The sequence below is a fragment of the Narcine bancroftii genome, chromosome 3 (genome assembly GCF_036971445.1).
Source record: "Narcine bancroftii isolate sNarBan1 chromosome 3, sNarBan1.hap1, whole genome shotgun sequence".
NCBI lineage: Eukaryota > Metazoa > Chordata > Chondrichthyes > Torpediniformes > Narcinidae > Narcine > Narcine bancroftii.
Window position 1 is genome coordinate 167453831 of NC_091471.1, and position 17659 is coordinate 167471489.

General features: G+C 42.4%; 1 long non-coding RNA gene across 2 annotated transcripts in view; it reads right to left on the minus strand.

Annotated features, from left to right (window-relative positions):
- Positions 1 to 17659, minus strand: part of LOC138757815 (uncharacterized) — a 55289-nt gene that overhangs the window by 27532 nt on the left and 10098 nt on the right. For both annotated transcript variants that reach the window (XR_011353908.1, XR_011353909.1), the window contains exon 3: positions 16603 to 16717. This is a non-coding gene — a long non-coding RNA (uncharacterized lncRNA). The remainder of the gene's footprint in view (positions 1 to 16602; positions 16718 to 17659) is intronic.

The window sequence follows — 17659 nt, forward strand, 5'->3', positions numbered from 1 at the left end:
AGGAGTACAGTACTGAGGAGTACAGTACTGAGGAGTACAGTACTGAGGAGTACAGTACTGAGGAGTACAGTACTGAGGAGTACAGTACTGAGGAGTACAGTACTGAGGAGTACAGTACTGAGGAGTACAGTACTGAGGAGTACAGTACTGAGGAGTACAGTACTGAGGAGTACAGTACTGAGGAGTACAGTACTGAGGAGTACAGTACTGAGGAGTACAGTACTGAGGAGTACAGTACTGAGGAGTACAGTACTGAGGAGTACTGTACTGAGGAGTACTGTACTGAGGAGTACTGTACTGAGGAGTACTGTACTGAGGAGTACTGTACTGAGGAGTACTGTACTGAGGAGTACTGTACTGAGGAGTACTGTACTGAGGAGTACTGTACTGAGGAGTACTGTACTGAGGAGTACTGTACTGAGGAGTACTGTACTGAGGAGTACTGTACTGAGGAGTACTGTACTGAGGAGTACTGTACTGAGGAGTACTGTACTGAGGAGTACTGTACTGAGGAGTACTGTACTGAGGAGTACTGTACTGAGGAGTACTGTACTGAGGAGTACTGTACTGAGGAGTACTGTACTGAGGAGTACTGTACTGAGGAGTACTGTACTGAGGAGTACTGTACTGAGGAGTACTGTACTGAGGAGTACTGTACTGAGGAGTACTGTACTGAGGAGTACTGTACTGAGGAGTACTGTACTGAGGAGTACTGTACTGAGGAGTACTGTACTGAGGAGTACTGTACTGAGGAGTACTGTACTGAGGAGTACTGTACTGAGGAGTACTGTACTGAGGAGTACTGTACTGAGGAGTACTGTACTGAGGAGTACTGTACTGAGGAGTACTGTACTGAGGAGTACTGTACTGAGGAGTACTGTACTGAGGAGTACTGTACTGAGGAGTACTGTACTGAGGAGTACTGTACTGAGGAGTACTGTACTGAGGAGTACTGTACTGAGGAGTACTGTACTGAGGAGTACTGTACTGAGGAGTACTGTACTGAGGAGTACTGTACTGAGGAGTACTGTACTGAGGAGTACTGTACTGAGGAGTACTGTACTGAGGAGTACTGTACTGAGGAGTACTGTACTGAGGAGTACTGTACTGAGGAGTACTGTACTGAGGAGTACTGTACTGAGGAGTACTGTACTGAGGAGTACTGTACTGAGGAGTACTGTACTGAGGAGTACTGTACTGAGGAGTACTGTACTGAGGAGTACTGTACTGAGGAGTACTGTACTGAGGAGTACTGTACTGAGGAGTACTGTACTGAGGAGTACTGTACTGAGGAGTACTGTACTGAGGAGTACTGTACTGAGGAGTACTGTACTGAGGAGTACTGTACTGAGGAGTACTGTACTGAGGAGTACTGTACTGAGGAGTACTGTACTGAGGAGTACTGTACTGAGGAGTACTGTACTGAGGAGTACTGTACTGAGGAGTACTGTACTGAGGAGTACTGTACTGAGGAGTACTGTACTGAGGAGTACTGTACTGAGGAGTACTGTACTGAGGAGTACTGTACTGAGGAGTACTGTACTGAGGAGTACTGTACTGAGGAGTACTGTACTGAGGAGTACTGTACTGAGGAGTACTGTACTGAGGAGTACTGTACTGAGGAGTACTGTACTGAGGAGTACTGTACTGAGGAGTACTGTACTGAGGAGTACTGTACTGAGGAGTACTGTACTGAGGAGTACTGTACTGAGGAGTACTGTACTGAGGAGTACTGTACTGAGGAGTACTGTACTGAGGAGTACTGTACTGAGGAGTACTGTACTGAGGAGTACTGTACTGAGGAGTACTGTACTGAGGAGTACTGTACTGAGGAGTACTGTACTGAGGAGTACTGTACTGAGGAGTACTGTACTGAGGAGTACTGTACTGAGGAGTACTGTACTGAGGAGTACTGTACTGAGGAGTACTGTACTGAGGAGTACTGTACTGAGGAGTACTGTACTGAGGAGTACTGTACTGAGGAGTACTGTACTGAGGAGTACTGTACTGAGGAGTACTGTACTGAGGAGTACTGTACTGAGGAGTACTGTACTGAGGAGTACTGTACTGAGGAGTACTGTACTGAGGAGTACTGTACTGAGGAGTACTGTACTGAGGAGTACTGTACTGAGGAGTACTGTACTGAGGAGTACTGTACTGAGGAGTACTGTACTGAGGAGTACTGTACTGAGGAGTACTGTACTGAGGAGTACTGTACTGAGGAGTACTGTACTGAGGAGTACTGTACTGAGGAGTACTGTACTGAGGAGTACTGTACTGAGGAGTACTGTACTGAGGAGTACTGTACTGAGGAGTACTGTACTGAGGAGTACTGTACTGAGGAGTACTGTACTGAGGAGTACTGTACTGAGGAGTACTGTACTGAGGAGTACTGTACTGAGGAGTACTGTACTGAGGAGTACTGTACTGAGGAGTACTGTACTGAGGAGTACTGTACTGAGGAGTACTGTACTGAGGAGTACTGTACTGAGGAGTACTGTACTGAGGAGTACTGTACTGAGGAGTACTGTACTGAGGAGTACTGTACTGAGGAGTACTGTACTGAGGAGTACTGTACTGAGGAGTACTGTACTGAGGAGTACTGTACTGAGGAGTACTGTACTGAGGAGTACTGTACTGAGGAGTACTGTACTGAGGAGTACTGTACTGAGGAGTACTGTACTGAGGAGTACTGTACTGAGGAGTACTGTACTGAGGAGTACTGTACTGAGGAGTACTGTACTGAGGAGTACTGTACTGAGGAGTACTGTACTGAGGAGTACTGTACTGAGGAGTACTGTACTGAGGAGTACTGTACTGAGGAGTACTGTACTGAGGAGTACTGTACTGAGGAGTACTGTACTGAGGAGTACTGTACTGAGGAGTACTGTACTGAGGAGTACTGTACTGAGGAGTACTGTACTGAGGAGTACTGTACTGAGGAGTACTGTACTGAGGAGTACTGTACTGAGGAGTACTGTACTGAGGAGTACTGTACTGAGGAGTACTGTACTGAGGAGTACTGTACTGAGGAGTACTGTACTGAGGAGTACTGTACTGAGGAGTACTGTACTGAGGAGTACTGTACTGAGGAGTACTGTACTGAGGAGTACTGTACTGAGGAGTACTGTACTGAGGAGTACTGTACTGAGGAGTACTGTACTGAGGAGTACTGTACTGAGGAGTACTGTACTGAGGAGTACTGTACTGAGGAGTACTGTACTGAGGAGTACTGTACTGAGGAGTACTGTACTGAGGAGTACTGTACTGAGGAGTACTGTACTGAGGAGTACTGTACTGAGGAGTACTGTACTGAGGAGTACTGTACTGAGGAGTACTGTACTGAGGAGTACTGTACTGAGGAGTACTGTACTGAGGAGTACTGTACTGAGGAGTACTGTACTGAGGAGTACTGTACTGAGGAGTACTGTACTGAGGAGTACTGTACTGAGGAGTACTGTACTGAGGAGTACTGTACTGAGGAGTACTGTACTGAGGAGTACTGTACTGAGGAGTACTGTACTGAGGAGTACTGTACTGAGGAGTACTGTACTGAGGAGTACTGTACTGAGGAGTACTGTACTGAGGAGTACTGTACTGAGGAGTACTGTACTGAGGAGTACTGTACTGAGGAGTACTGTACTGAGGAGTACTGTACTGAGGAGTACTGTACTGAGGAGTACTGTACTGAGGAGTACTGTACTGAGGAGTACTGTACTGAGGAGTACTGTACTGAGGAGTACTGTACTGAGGAGTACTGTACTGAGGAGTACTGTACTGAGGAGTACTGTACTGAGGAGTACTGTACTGAGGAGTACTGTACTGAGGAGTACTGTACTGAGGAGTACTGTACTGAGGAGTACTGTACTGAGGAGTACTGTACTGAGGAGTACTGTACTGAGGAGTACTGTACTGAGGAGTACTGTACTGAGGAGTACTGTACTGAGGAGTACTGTACTGAGGAGTACTGTACTGAGGAGTACTGTACTGAGGAGTACTGTACTGAGGAGTACTGTACTGAGGAGTACTGTACTGAGGAGTACTGTACTGAGGAGTACTGTACTGAGGAGTACTGTACTGAGGAGTACTGTACTGAGGAGTACTGTACTGAGGAGTACTGTACTGAGGAGTACTGTACTGAGGAGTACTGTACTGAGGAGTACTGTACTGAGGAGTACTGTACTGAGGAGTACTGTACTGAGGAGTACTGTACTGAGGAGTACTGTACTGAGGAGTACTGTACTGAGGAGTACTGTACTGAGGAGTACTGTACTGAGGAGTACTGTACTGAGGAGTACTGTACTGAGGAGTACTGTACTGAGGAGTACTGTACTGAGGAGTACTGTACTGAGGAGTACTGTACTGAGGAGTACTGTACTGAGGAGTACTGTACTGAGGAGTACTGTACTGAGGAGTACTGTACTGAGGAGTACTGTACTGAGGAGTACTGTACTGAGGAGTACTGTACTGAGGAGTACTGTACTGAGGAGTACTGTACTGAGGAGTACTGTACTGAGGAGTACTGTACTGAGGAGTACTGTACTGAGGAGTACTGTACTGAGGAGTACTGTACTGAGGAGTACTGTACTGAGGAGTACTGTACTGAGGAGTACTGTACTGAGGAGTACTGTACTGAGGAGTACTGTACTGAGGAGTACTGTACTGAGGAGTACTGTACTGAGGAGTACTGTACTGAGGAGTACTGTACTGAGGAGTACTGTACTGAGGAGTACTGTACTGAGGAGTACTGTACTGAGGAGTACTGTACTGAGGAGTACTGTACTGAGGAGTACTGTACTGAGGAGTACTGTACTGAGGAGTACTGTACTGAGGAGTACTGTACTGAGGAGTACTGTACTGAGGAGTACTGTACTGAGGAGTACTGTACTGAGGAGTACTGTACTGAGGAGTACTGTACTGAGGAGTACTGTACTGAGGAGTACTGTACTGAGGAGTACTGTACTGAGGAGTACTGTACTGAGGAGTACTGTACTGAGGAGTACTGTACTGAGGAGTACTGTACTGAGGAGTACTGTACTGAGGAGTACTGTACTGAGGAGTACTGTACTGAGGAGTACTGTACTGAGGAGTACTGTACTGAGGAGTACTGTACTGAGGAGTACTGTACTGAGGAGTACTGTACTGAGGAGTACTGTACTGAGGAGTACTGTACTGAGGAGTACTGTACTGAGGAGTACTGTACTGAGGAGTACTGTACTGAGGAGTACTGTACTGAGGAGTACTGTACTGAGGAGTACTGTACTGAGGAGTACTGTACTGAGGAGTACTGTACTGAGGAGTACTGTACTGAGGAGTACTGTACTGAGGAGTACTGTACTGAGGAGTACTGTACTGAGGAGTACTGTACTGAGGAGTACTGTACTGAGGAGTACTGTACTGAGGAGTACTGTACTGAGGAGTACTGTACTGAGGAGTACTGTACTGAGGAGTACTGTACTGAGGAGTACTGTACTGAGGAGTACTGTACTGAGGAGTACTGTACTGAGGAGTACTGTACTGAGGAGTACTGTACTGAGGAGTACTGTACTGAGGAGTACTGTACTGAGGAGTACTGTACTGAGGAGTACTGTACTGAGGAGTACTGTACTGAGGAGTACTGTACTGAGGAGTACTGTACTGAGGAGTACTGTACTGAGGAGTACTGTACTGAGGAGTACTGTACTGAGGAGTACTGTACTGAGGAGTACTGTACTGAGGAGTACTGTACTGAGGAGTACTGTACTGAGGAGTACTGTACTGAGGAGTACTGTACTGAGGAGTACTGTACTGAGGAGTACTGTACTGAGGAGTACTGTACTGAGGAGTACTGTACTGAGGAGTACTGTACTGAGGAGTACTGTACTGAGGAGTACTGTACTGAGGAGTACTGTACTGAGGAGTACTGTACTGAGGAGTACTGTACTGAGGAGTACTGTACTGAGGAGTACTGTACTGAGGAGTACTGTACTGAGGAGTACTGTACTGAGGAGTACTGTACTGAGGAGTACTGTACTGAGGAGTACTGTACTGAGGAGTACTGTACTGAGGAGTACTGTACTGAGGAGTACTGTACTGAGGAGTACTGTACTGAGGAGTACTGTACTGAGGAGTACTGTACTGAGGAGTACTGTACTGAGGAGTACTGTACTGAGGAGTACTGTACTGAGGAGTACTGTACTGAGGAGTACTGTACTGAGGAGTACTGTACTGAGGAGTACTGTACTGAGGAGTACTGTACTGAGGAGTACTGTACTGAGGAGTACTGTACTGAGGAGTACTGTACTGAGGAGTACTGTACTGAGGAGTACTGTACTGAGGAGTACTGTACTGAGGAGTGAATGAACAAGGCAAACAGAATGCTGGAAACAATGTGGAGTCTTTGACCTGAAATCTTAACTTTGTTTCTCTTTTCACGAATACTGTCTGACCTACTGACTGTTTCCAATTAATTTCTGTTCATTTTTTATGCTCCGTAATTGCATTCCACTTCCCACAGCTGACAAACAGCACATTTTTAACCTAAGCAAAGAAATCCAGAGCTATCAGAATAAATGAATGGAAATAATCTGTTCAAATTGCAACTTATCAAGTATTTTCTTTCCTTAAATAACAGATACTGAAATACAAGTTTGATTTCTTTCTTCCTATATATATTTTTTTTTCCTTTGGGTTTTTTTCTTGGGTGGGTGGGTATAACCATCATGGAGTTAATACTGGATTTACTTTTGTACTTGTATTTTCTTTTTAATTGACTGCATATCTGGTCAAAACTTTAAATAAACTTTAAAAATAAATGAGTTTGCATCTTTCTTTCAATTTGTCAGCTGGTTTTGGGTTCCTTCCATTACATTCCAGTCATACATGGAGAAATGTAATTTCTACCAGCAGAATTCAAAGACTTTGCATTCTCTTCTGCTTAGGAAAGGAGGCAAGATTATATGGAGGGCTTTCCTGTCAGGTTATTCCTCCAACTGCCCAAATAATGAACTTTAAGCCATGCCTTCCTCCCTGTGCTCACAATACAATTTTACAACATTCAACTACCTTAAGGTGAGCCTCATCACTTGGAGCAAGTGGCAGCAGGGGTGCAGCCGCCACAATCTTGACCTCGAGTGTTGTCCGTAAAGCAAACTGCATGGGCTTCCAGCAGATGCTACAATTTCCTCCCTCTTTCCAAAGCTGTGTGAGTTGGTAGGCTAATTAACGAGTGCAAATTACCCCTTGTGTGTAGGTGAGCAGTAGAATCTCTGGACAATTACAGAGAATGAGGCAAAAATTAATCTAAATGGTTGTTGAAGGCTTGGTGAGCAAAGGGGCTGTTCCTGTGCTGTATCATTATAACACTAAAAAGTCAGTGGAAACTAGCAAGAAGTGCTTTGATGTGCAAATGTTATCTAAAAATTGGAGTGCAAGACATACATTGCACATATCATTAACATCCACATGGATCTCCCCACTAACTTGTGGAATTGTCCAAATACACACTACATGCAGAACCACAAGATTTTGCACACTGAACCATGCACTAACTTTACACCTTTAGGGTTGAGAATATTTATTGCCAATAGCTATCAAGCTCCTGAACCTCCTTGCCCCACCCTCATCACAACATTACTTCAAGGCTAACCAATAGGTGTCTGTACCAATTGCAATCACCATGAATATTAAACTCTTACACGTTATGTGTTTCAATAGATATACTGCCATCCCTTTCATATTCATGTATCTATCTAAGTCTCTTAAATGCTACTGTAGTACCTGCTTCTACCACAACTGCTGCTAGCCCATTTCAGGTACCAACCACTCCCTGTACAAAATATCTGCCCAAACATTTCTTTTAAACTTCCTTCCCCTTGTGCATGATGCTTTTACTCAGGGAAAAGATTCTGACTGCCCACTTAGCAATACCTCTTATGTAGCACAAAAATCTGTTAGAAAAATTCAGCAGGTCACCCAACATCCATAAAGTAAAGCCAACATTTCAGGCCTGGACTGACCCACTGAGTGTGCATTGGACTCAATCCAAGCACCTGTAGACCTTTTTTTGTTTAACTCAATGCCCCTTATTGATTCTGTTCAATCTCTAAAACTCCAAAGAGAACAACTTAAGTTTGTCCAACCTCTCCCCATCTCACACCCTTGAAACCCAGCAATATCCTGGTAACCCACTTCTTTACTCTTTTTATAACCTCTATACACTTCCAGTAATGGGGTAATCAGATTTATCAAGAAATATACAACAATAAACTAGATATCAAAACACAATTGGTTTCAGAAGCTTCTACATATTCCACGAAGTGTCAGAGGAAGAAATCTGCCCATGGCAGCTCAAAACTGCTGCGTAAATAAAAGGCAGAGGGAACACATGGAAGAAGAACATCATATTCTTCCATGTATCTGGTTATGTCCCCACAAGATAGTCTAACCCAGTGGTTCCCAACCTTTTACTTTCCACTCACATACCACTTTAAGTATTCCCTATGCCATAGGAGCTCTGTGATTAATAAGGGATTACTTAAGGTGATATGTGGGTGGAAATTGCCAAAACTGCCAAAATGTTTGGCCTGGAAGTCCCCTGAAGAAAACTGAGGTCCTCCATCAGCCAGCTCCCCACCATGACTACCAGCCCCCCCCCCCACATCTCCATCGGGCACATAAAACTCAAAACGGTCAACCAGTTTACCTATCTCGGCTGCACCATTTCATCAGATGCAAGGATCGACAAAGAGATAGACAACAGACTCACCAAGGCAAATAGCGCCTTTGGAAGACTACACAAAAGAGTATGGAAAAACAACCACCTGAAGAAACACACAAAGATCAGCATGTACAGAGCCACTGTCATACCCACGCTCCTGCTCGGCTCCGAATCATGGGTCCTCTACTGGCGTCACCTACGGCTCCTAGAACGCTTCCATCAGCGCTGACTCCGCTCCATCCTCAACATTCACTAGAATGACTTCATCACCAACATCGAAGTACTCAAGCTGGCAGAGTTCGCGAGCATCGAATCCATGCTGCTGAAGACCCAACTGCGCTGGGTGGGTCACGTCTCCAGAATGGAGGACCATCACCTTCCCAAGATCGTGTTATATGGCGAGCTCTCCACTGGCCACCGAGACAGAGGTGCACCAAAGAAGAGGTACAACGACTGCTTAAAGAAATCTCTTGGTGCCTGCCACATTGACCACCGCCAGTGGGCTGATATCACCTCCAACTGTGCATCTTGGCACCTCACAGTTCGGCAGGCAGCAACCTCCTTGGAAGAAGACTGCAGAGCCCACCTCACTGACAAAAAACAAAGGAGGAAAAACCCAACACCCAACCAACCAATTTTCCCTTGCAACCGCTGCAACTATGCCTGCCTGTCCCACATCAGACTTGTCAGACACCAACAAGCCTGCAGCAGACGTGGACATACCCCTCCATAAATCTTCATCCGCGAAGCCAAGCAAAAGATGTGGGTGGAAAGAAAATATTTGAAAACCAGTGTTTTAATCATTCCAAATTGATTCATTACATGCACAGTTTCATAACTCCAAAGGAAATGGGCCAATGACAATTTTTCTCAAGCAAAATATTTCAGTAATAATTGGGTCTAGAGCAATGATTCTCAACCTTCCCTTCCTATTCACATACCACCTTAAGCAATCACTTAAGTAATCACATAGCAATTACTTAAAGTGGTACATGAGTGGAAAGTAAAAGGTTGGGAACCACTGGTCTAAACCAATGAGCTCCCATGACATGATTAGCCCTTTTGATCAAAGTGATAGTGATCAGGTTATTCACCAATCATTTCAACAAAGAGATTCCATATGAAATGAATAGAGCTCTACTGATTCATTGCCATGGATAAATTATGCTGGAGATGTCTATATACAAGCTATAATAAATCAGTTCTGAGGGTCAAGACCATTGTGGAGGGAGATAGAGCAAGGATTCAGCCACAAGAGAGCATTGGGACTGGGGCTTTGTCCAAGTAAGTCATAAAAGAAGTAGAGAGCAGGTTAAAAAAAATCTAGTTAGTTGCAAATTTCCTACTCACTGCTACATGGCACTCCAGTCAACAGGATCACCCCTCTAAACTGCTGAGTTGAAGTGAATTAATACCTCCCTGGATCACTTATTCTCTATTGCCCAATCAGCTTCCTGCTGATCTGAGTCACCTGATTTCAATTGTCAGGTGCAGCCTTCAGATAAAATCCCTGTTGAAGTCTCCTAAAACAGAGTGGTGATTGGTTTCAGTAATAAATAAAACAAAGGGGGATAGCAAACAGCAGCCAGTATGAGTGAGTCTGTCTGTGCAGGAATGGGATTTTTGAGGTGCGGCTTTGGCAAGGAGGCAGAAGTGAGGAACAATTAAGGTTTATTTTTGCAGTAGTTATATAAAGGTCACCTAATTAAGGGTCAGGTGATGATTTGTAGTTACCTAATATGGAGATAGGTGGCCCATGCTGTGGTTCCTGATAACTGCAGCTGCAGAAAGTTGTTTGTTTGAAGAATTTGGGCTCAAAATTGATTACCTGAAATCTGATCTCCAAATACAGGCGAGGGGAGAGACTGTGTTTCAGGGAGGTAGTCACATGCATTATAATAACTGCCTCAAATTCAGCCTGTGGTCAGGGATAAGAGATCTGCAAGTGAGGCAGATGGTGGGATCCAAGAGTCAGTGCTGGTGGAGTCTCAGCCTTGATCTTGTCTCACAAGTCCAAGATTCTTCTGTGGTTAAGAGTGTGGGCTGTAGGAATGTTGTGCACTCAAATTGTGGTGCTGTAGTTCAGGAAGCCATTTAAGAGAGGGAGAGAGGGTTGTAATGGTAATTGGGGATAGTATCATAAGGGGAACAGACAAAGTGTTCTGAAGCCTATGTTGTCTCTTTGGTTACTGGATTTAGGATATGTTATCTGACCTGCAGAGAAATTTGCGATGGGAGGGGAAAGATCCAGTTGTTGGGGTCTATGTGAGGACCAATGATGTAGGTGGAACCAGGAAGGAGGTGTTGCTAAGGGAATTTGAGGAACTAGGGATCAAATTAAAAAGCCGAACCAAAAAAGCTGGTAATCTCTTGATCACGACTGAGTCGCATGCAAATTGGTACAGGGTGCTTTAGAGAGCTAAATGCATAGCTCAAGGATTGGTGCAGGAGAAGTGGGTTCCAATTCATGGGAAATTAGCTCCAGTATTGGGAAAGAAAACAAGTTCCATCTGAACCAAGATTCATAACTCGGACTGTGGACAGGGCTTTAAATGAAATTGTAGGGGAGGTGGGTGCAAAAGAGTGGAGAGGTTTGAATAAAGTGAAAGAAGTGTGGCCAAAGTAAAAGCAAATCTTTTTAAAAAGAGGAAAGTAAGAGTCGAGGGGATAAAATTCAAGCGCAAAACAAGCAAAGATTACCAGATTTTAAGAGCACAATAGGTATAAGGGCACTTTATCTGAACTTCTGTAATGTTTGAAATTAGGTCAGTGAACTTGTTGCACAAATCAGTACAAAGGGGTATAATTTGGTGGCCATTACAGAAACAGATGCAAGGTGGAGAGGATTGTGAATTAAACATCCATGGATATCAGGAAGGTAAGGGAGTTGGGATAGCAATCTTAGTTAAGGATGAGATTAGGGCAATAGATGATGTAAGATCTAAGGAGGAAAAAAATGTTGAGTCCATCTGGGGAGAGATTAGGAACAGTATGGAAAAAGTCACTGGTGGCAGTTGTCTATAATAACATTACAGTGGCACAGGCAAAAACCAAGAAATATTGGAGGCATGCAAGGATGAAAAGTAGTTATAATGGGGGACCAGAATGCATTTAGACTGGGTGAATCAGATCGGTTGAGGTAAGCTTGAGGAGGACTTCATGGAATGCATATGTGATGGCTTTCTTAAACAGCATGTTACTGAATATACAAGGGAACATGTTACCTTGTATCTGGTCCTCTGCAATGAGACTGGTAAAATTAGCAATCTTGTAGTTAGGGATCCTCTTGGAAAGAGTGATCACAGTATGACTGAGTTTCCCATACAAATGGAGGGTACAATAGTTCAGTCTAAAAGCCATGCCTAAACAAGAGACACTCTAAGGGGATGAGGGAGAAATTGGCCAGGGTAGACTGGGAATGCAGGCTATATGGAGGAATGGTTGAGGAACAGCGGAAGACTTTCAAAGAGATTCTGCTGTGTTGGGAAATGTGAGGTTATCCAATTTGGAAGGGAAAACTGTATTATTTAAATGGCAAGAGATTGCAGCATGCTGCCTCGCAGAAGGACTTGGGAGTGCTTGTGCATCATTTGTAAAAGGTTAGCTTACAGGTGCAGCAGGCTATCAAGAAGGCAAATGGAATGTTGGTTTTCATTCCCAGAGGGATTGATCTTGTGAGGAGGGAGGCTATGCTACAACTGTTCAAGGTTCTGGTGAGGCTGCATCTGGAGTACTGTGTATAGTTCTGGTCTCCTTGAAGAAGGATGTGCTGGCTTTGGAGGTGGTGCAGAGGAGGTTCACCTGATTTGATTCCAGAGATGAGGGGGTTAACCTACAATGAGAGATTGAGTTGTTTGGGACTGTTCTTGCTGGAATTTTGATGAGTAAGTGAGGATCTTGTAGAAAAGTTTAAAATTATGAAAGACATAAATAAGATAGAGGTAGGTAAGTTATTCCCATTGGTGGGGTGACCTTAACTAGTGGACATAGTTTCAAGATTCAGGGCTGTAGATTTTGGATGAAGATAAGGAGGGGAACTACTTATCCCAGAGGGTAGTCAATCTGTGGAATTTGCTGCCCATTGAAGCAGTGAAGGTGACCTCTAAAATATATATTTAAGATAAGGTTGGGTAAATTTTTATGTAGAGGAATTGAGGGATATGGGGAAAAGAAAGGTAGGTGGAGATGTGCTTATCATCAGGTCAGTCATGATGTTATTGAATGGTGGAGCAGATTTGACGGACCAGATGGCCTAGTCCTGCTGCTATTTCTTGTGTTTTCATTCACTATCCAGAGATCATACAGCATGGCAACTGGCCCTGGATCACACCAATTTTTCCCCAGGCACCAAACACCCATTCACACCAATTTTATGCTCATCCTATTCTTCCCAAATTTCCATCAACTCTTTCCCCCAGATTCTACAACTCATGCACATATCGAGGGCATCTTGCAGGGGCCTACAAAGCTGAAGATCTGTAACGTGAGAAGAAATCAGCATTTGGGTGAATCCCATGCAGTTACAGGGAGAATGTGAAGACTCCACAGACAGCACTGACTGTTCCAATTGAGCACATGTGACAGAAACTGCAAAACAGCAACCCTCCTAGGTAAGTGTATGTGGCTATAGAACGCATGGCCATAGTGTTTTTTTTAAAATCTAATTGCTGTCTCATTCTCAGCCTCTGACATGCATCTCTTTACTGTAAGTGGTGGCTCACCCACCACAAGAGCTCCAGCTTCTGCCAGGGGCACAGGGAACCTATGGTGAGAGATCTGTAATGTCATTTCATGCATCAATGACTGTGCAAAATGTCAGCTGTACTAAGGCATTTAAATAACCTGGGCAAAGTTGGGTTAAAACCATTTCATTGTGATTCTTATTACCATCTATCACATAAAAATCGACAATTAAGCATAATTTATAAGCAAAAACCATGTTCAACTAAAATCAGAATTTGTCATGAACAAGTCATGAAAGTTGGGGCTTTACAGCAGTAATTATAGTGTAAACATTCATATTATAACCATCTGACAACATTACCCTAAAAAGTAATAGGGCACAAAAAATAAGGCAGTGTCTTTGGTTCATTGATTATTTAGGAATCTGATGGCAGCCGGCAGCCAAGTTGGCTCATCCAAATCAAATGGTACTCCGTAGAATTAGCATATATTCTTCCCTGCATAGATGTATCAAAATTTACCATCCATTGGTAAATGGTGTTTGTAACCTTAAACTGAGTAAATTATTCCAGAATATTTCTATATATTTATATTATATTTTTATACATGTCTGTGATTACGATGTGCTGTATAAGAAGTGCATTATGTGTGTATGAATATGCACGGTGGTCCAGAGAAACACTATTTTAACTGGTTGTGTAAAGGTATAATGAGATGAGGATTTTCATTTCATCTATGCTAAAAAACACTTCTCACAACTTTTTAATTAAAATGTCCATATGAGTATATTGCAACCACTTGTTTATTCTTCCAGACATCTATTATAGATTTTACTTATTCAGTAAATAAGGGAACATATGATAACACTGATTTTGTGATGAATGGATTGTGAGAAGGTTGGTCTATTCTAGTCATGGTAGTCTTTTTAAATGAGTATCTTGAAGTCCACCCAGCCAGTTAGGGAGGGCACAGTGGCACAGCCAGTAAAGCTCCCTGCAGTTCGATTGTACTGGGTTCAGTCTGTTAGGAATTTGCACATTCTTTCTGTAACCATGTGAGTTTCTCTGGTGCTCTGTTTTCCTTCCGTATTTCAAAGTGGCTTGAGATGGTGGGTTAATGACAGCAAATTGTCCCTTGTGCTCAGATGAGCAGTGGAACCTGAGGGGTGTGGATGGGAATGTAGAGGGGAGAAAAGTGGGATTAGTTTAAATAGATGGTCAGTGATTACTTGGGCCAGAGAGCTAGTTTTGTGTTGCATGATTCTAATACTTTGAATGATGGTCGTCTCCAAACATTAGGATCTGCAGTCAGGAAACCACTTTCACTGGATTTCATGCATCTGAGTTTCATTTGGCAGCATTGCCAATTGTGAATTAATTGGTTCAAGTTCAGGTTTATTTGTCATCTGATTATACCTTTACAATCAGTTAAAATAGTGTTTCTCTGGACCACCGTGCATATTCATACACACATAATGCACTTTTTATACAGCACATCGTAATCACAGACATGTATAAAAATATAATATAAATAGAAATATTCTGGAATAATTTACTCAGTTTAAGGTTACAAACACCATTCACCAATGGATGGAAAGGGTCCTCTAATTCTTTGAACCCTAATTAAGCAATGCTTCTGGTAAATCTCATCAATAGAGGAAAGGGAGACTCCATTGATCTGGATGGTAAATTTTGATGCATCTATGCAGGGAAGAATATATGTTAATTCTACGGAGTACCATTTGATTTGGATGAGCCAACTTTCTGTACATATGCAATTAATACTTGCTACTTTAAATAAGAGAAATTTACGTAGCATTATTTTGTCATGCTGTACTTGAAAACACTTCTTTGTGATATCTTTAACAGCCTTATTTACTGCTGGCCAAGAATGACTGGTCATGCAAATTGAATTTCTAAACGTTATCACAAAGATGTTTTTTCCTACTGTTTATTGTGCAATGATGACTATCAACTCTGTCCTGGCAATGTACTCAGCCACAAGGTGCTCACAACCAAGGAGATGTCTATCTATACGGACGTGCACAGCAGGCTTGCTTCATACTGCTGGAAGTTTGGCTGGAGTTTTGCTTTTCACAAGGTTTCATGGAAAGACTAATGGGTTGAAAATTTACTTAGAAGCATGCAAATCAGAGTCTGGGGAGATATTGGAACTTTACTTTTCACAATGGAAAGCACAACATCATGGGCCAAAAGTCCTGTACTGTGCTATCATGTACTATGAAAAGTTTAAAAAAAGTCTTGTAAATTTTTTCTATTAGGGGAGTCAAATTTGACATAGCAAAGTCTTGCAATCAGTAGGATAATGTGTGTAACTTTAGTATATCTGTGGAGTTGATTAAAAGCTAAATGTTGACTAGAACACTAAGTTGAACTGCTCTGGTTTTCACTGAGTTGCTGGAGGTAATCTGAAACTGTGCTTGCATAATAAATTGAATCATTTATTATTTGGAGAAGTGTTGTGAGATGCATCGTGTCATACTTCTGCTATGGTGAATGTCTGATTTGTTAAGGTCACACAATTTAGTTGTCTGGTTGGAATGGTTTTGGGTCATTTTGAATTTTTTTTTTGTAGGAAAACTGAGATGAAAGATATCAAACTCTTAAATGGACCTGTAATTAAGATCTTAAATGGACTCTCATTAGAATAAAATGTGTCCTTGCACTGTTTTGACTACTTTTCATTGTTCTGGATTTTGTCTTGTAACATTACATCCTAGACTTTTATTAATACACTGCCTGCTGAATTTAAGTATGAGCTGATTTGACTGGATAACATGCACAACCAAGCTTTTCACTGTATCTTACTCCATGTGATAATGAACAATTCAATTCACTAGCAGCACTGTTGTACAGCTGATAAAATTATTGCCTCAGAACTTCTGTGATCGGGATGTGCTGATTAATAATCTAATTGGCCACTGCAAACTGCCCCAAATATATGGTTAAATCTGTTGTAGGTTGATGGAAATGTGATGAGAATCAATGGAGCTGGTGCAGGATTACTGTGAATGGGTGGTTGATTCACTACAATATGACCCTATGGCTCAGATTGAGTAAAATTATTTCATAATCTATGGTTCACAACCTAGTGAAGAGCCTGGCTCTAAATATTTACATTTAATTGTGGTCACCAAGTTCCTATTTTAATCAATCTAGAGTGGGAACTCTATTGAACATTATTACTAAACAACCTCATACTTCATCTAATTTTCTTCTCTGTTGACTTCAATTTCCAGGCCAGATTTTGCTCCATCTGTTTCTTATTATCAGCTTATGTTTTTTGGTGATAACTTCCTTTCTCTTCAACAGATTTCTGGAGGGGAAAAAAGTAAAATCTTTGTGCAATAAACCATGTGAATTTCACCCAGAGTATTTTTGCTGACTGTTGCCTGTTCGTATTAAGAATATATTTATTATTCAAGTGCTCTAGAGCTGTACTAAAGAAGGCCATGTGTAAAGTGCATTAGGAAAACACAATCTTTCAATGGTGTATTTTTGGCTGCATCAGTACTGTTTTGAGTGGTTGCAAGCCAGCAGGATAAAGAGATTCAAAATTTTAACCACAAATTGCCACATTCAGTTTGAATCTGGTATGCATGGACTCACAATGGACTCCTTTGCTTCTTAATGGTCTGGGCAAAGAAAGAAAAGGAAATTTGATGGAAACAAATCCCCAAATGGTAAATAACAAAAATTATTGGAAGACAATAGTCCATCAAAAGTCCACATTATAGATCTAACACTAAAGAACCTGCCAGATTTTGAGAGATCAAGGTACATGTTCAAAGTGTATATAAAGCCAGCAAATGCTGGTAATGCGCAGAAAGTCGGGCAATATCTGTGGAAAGACAATAAAATCAATATTTCAGGCCAAAACCATTCCTGCAGAACTGGGAAAGGGGGAAATAAGTTGTTTAAGTTGCAGTTAAGGTGATGGATGATACAAAGGGAATAACTGATGGGGTGAGACTGGGACTAATGTATGGATAATGTCCTCTATTGCATCAGTTAATGGGGGGGGGGGGAATAATTGGATGGTGATGATGCAAACAATACATTTCAAAATGCAGACTGTGGGACAGACCCAGCAGGTAAATAGTGAGAGAAAAACCAAACTGCTATCTCAAATGGATGTCCTGAACCATTTTGATACAGATGGAGAAAGTGTCCACTGAATGTATGGAATTTGATATTTACTGTGTAATGTAGTCAGGCAGAAGGTAAGGTACTAGTCCTTAAGCTTCATTATAACCGT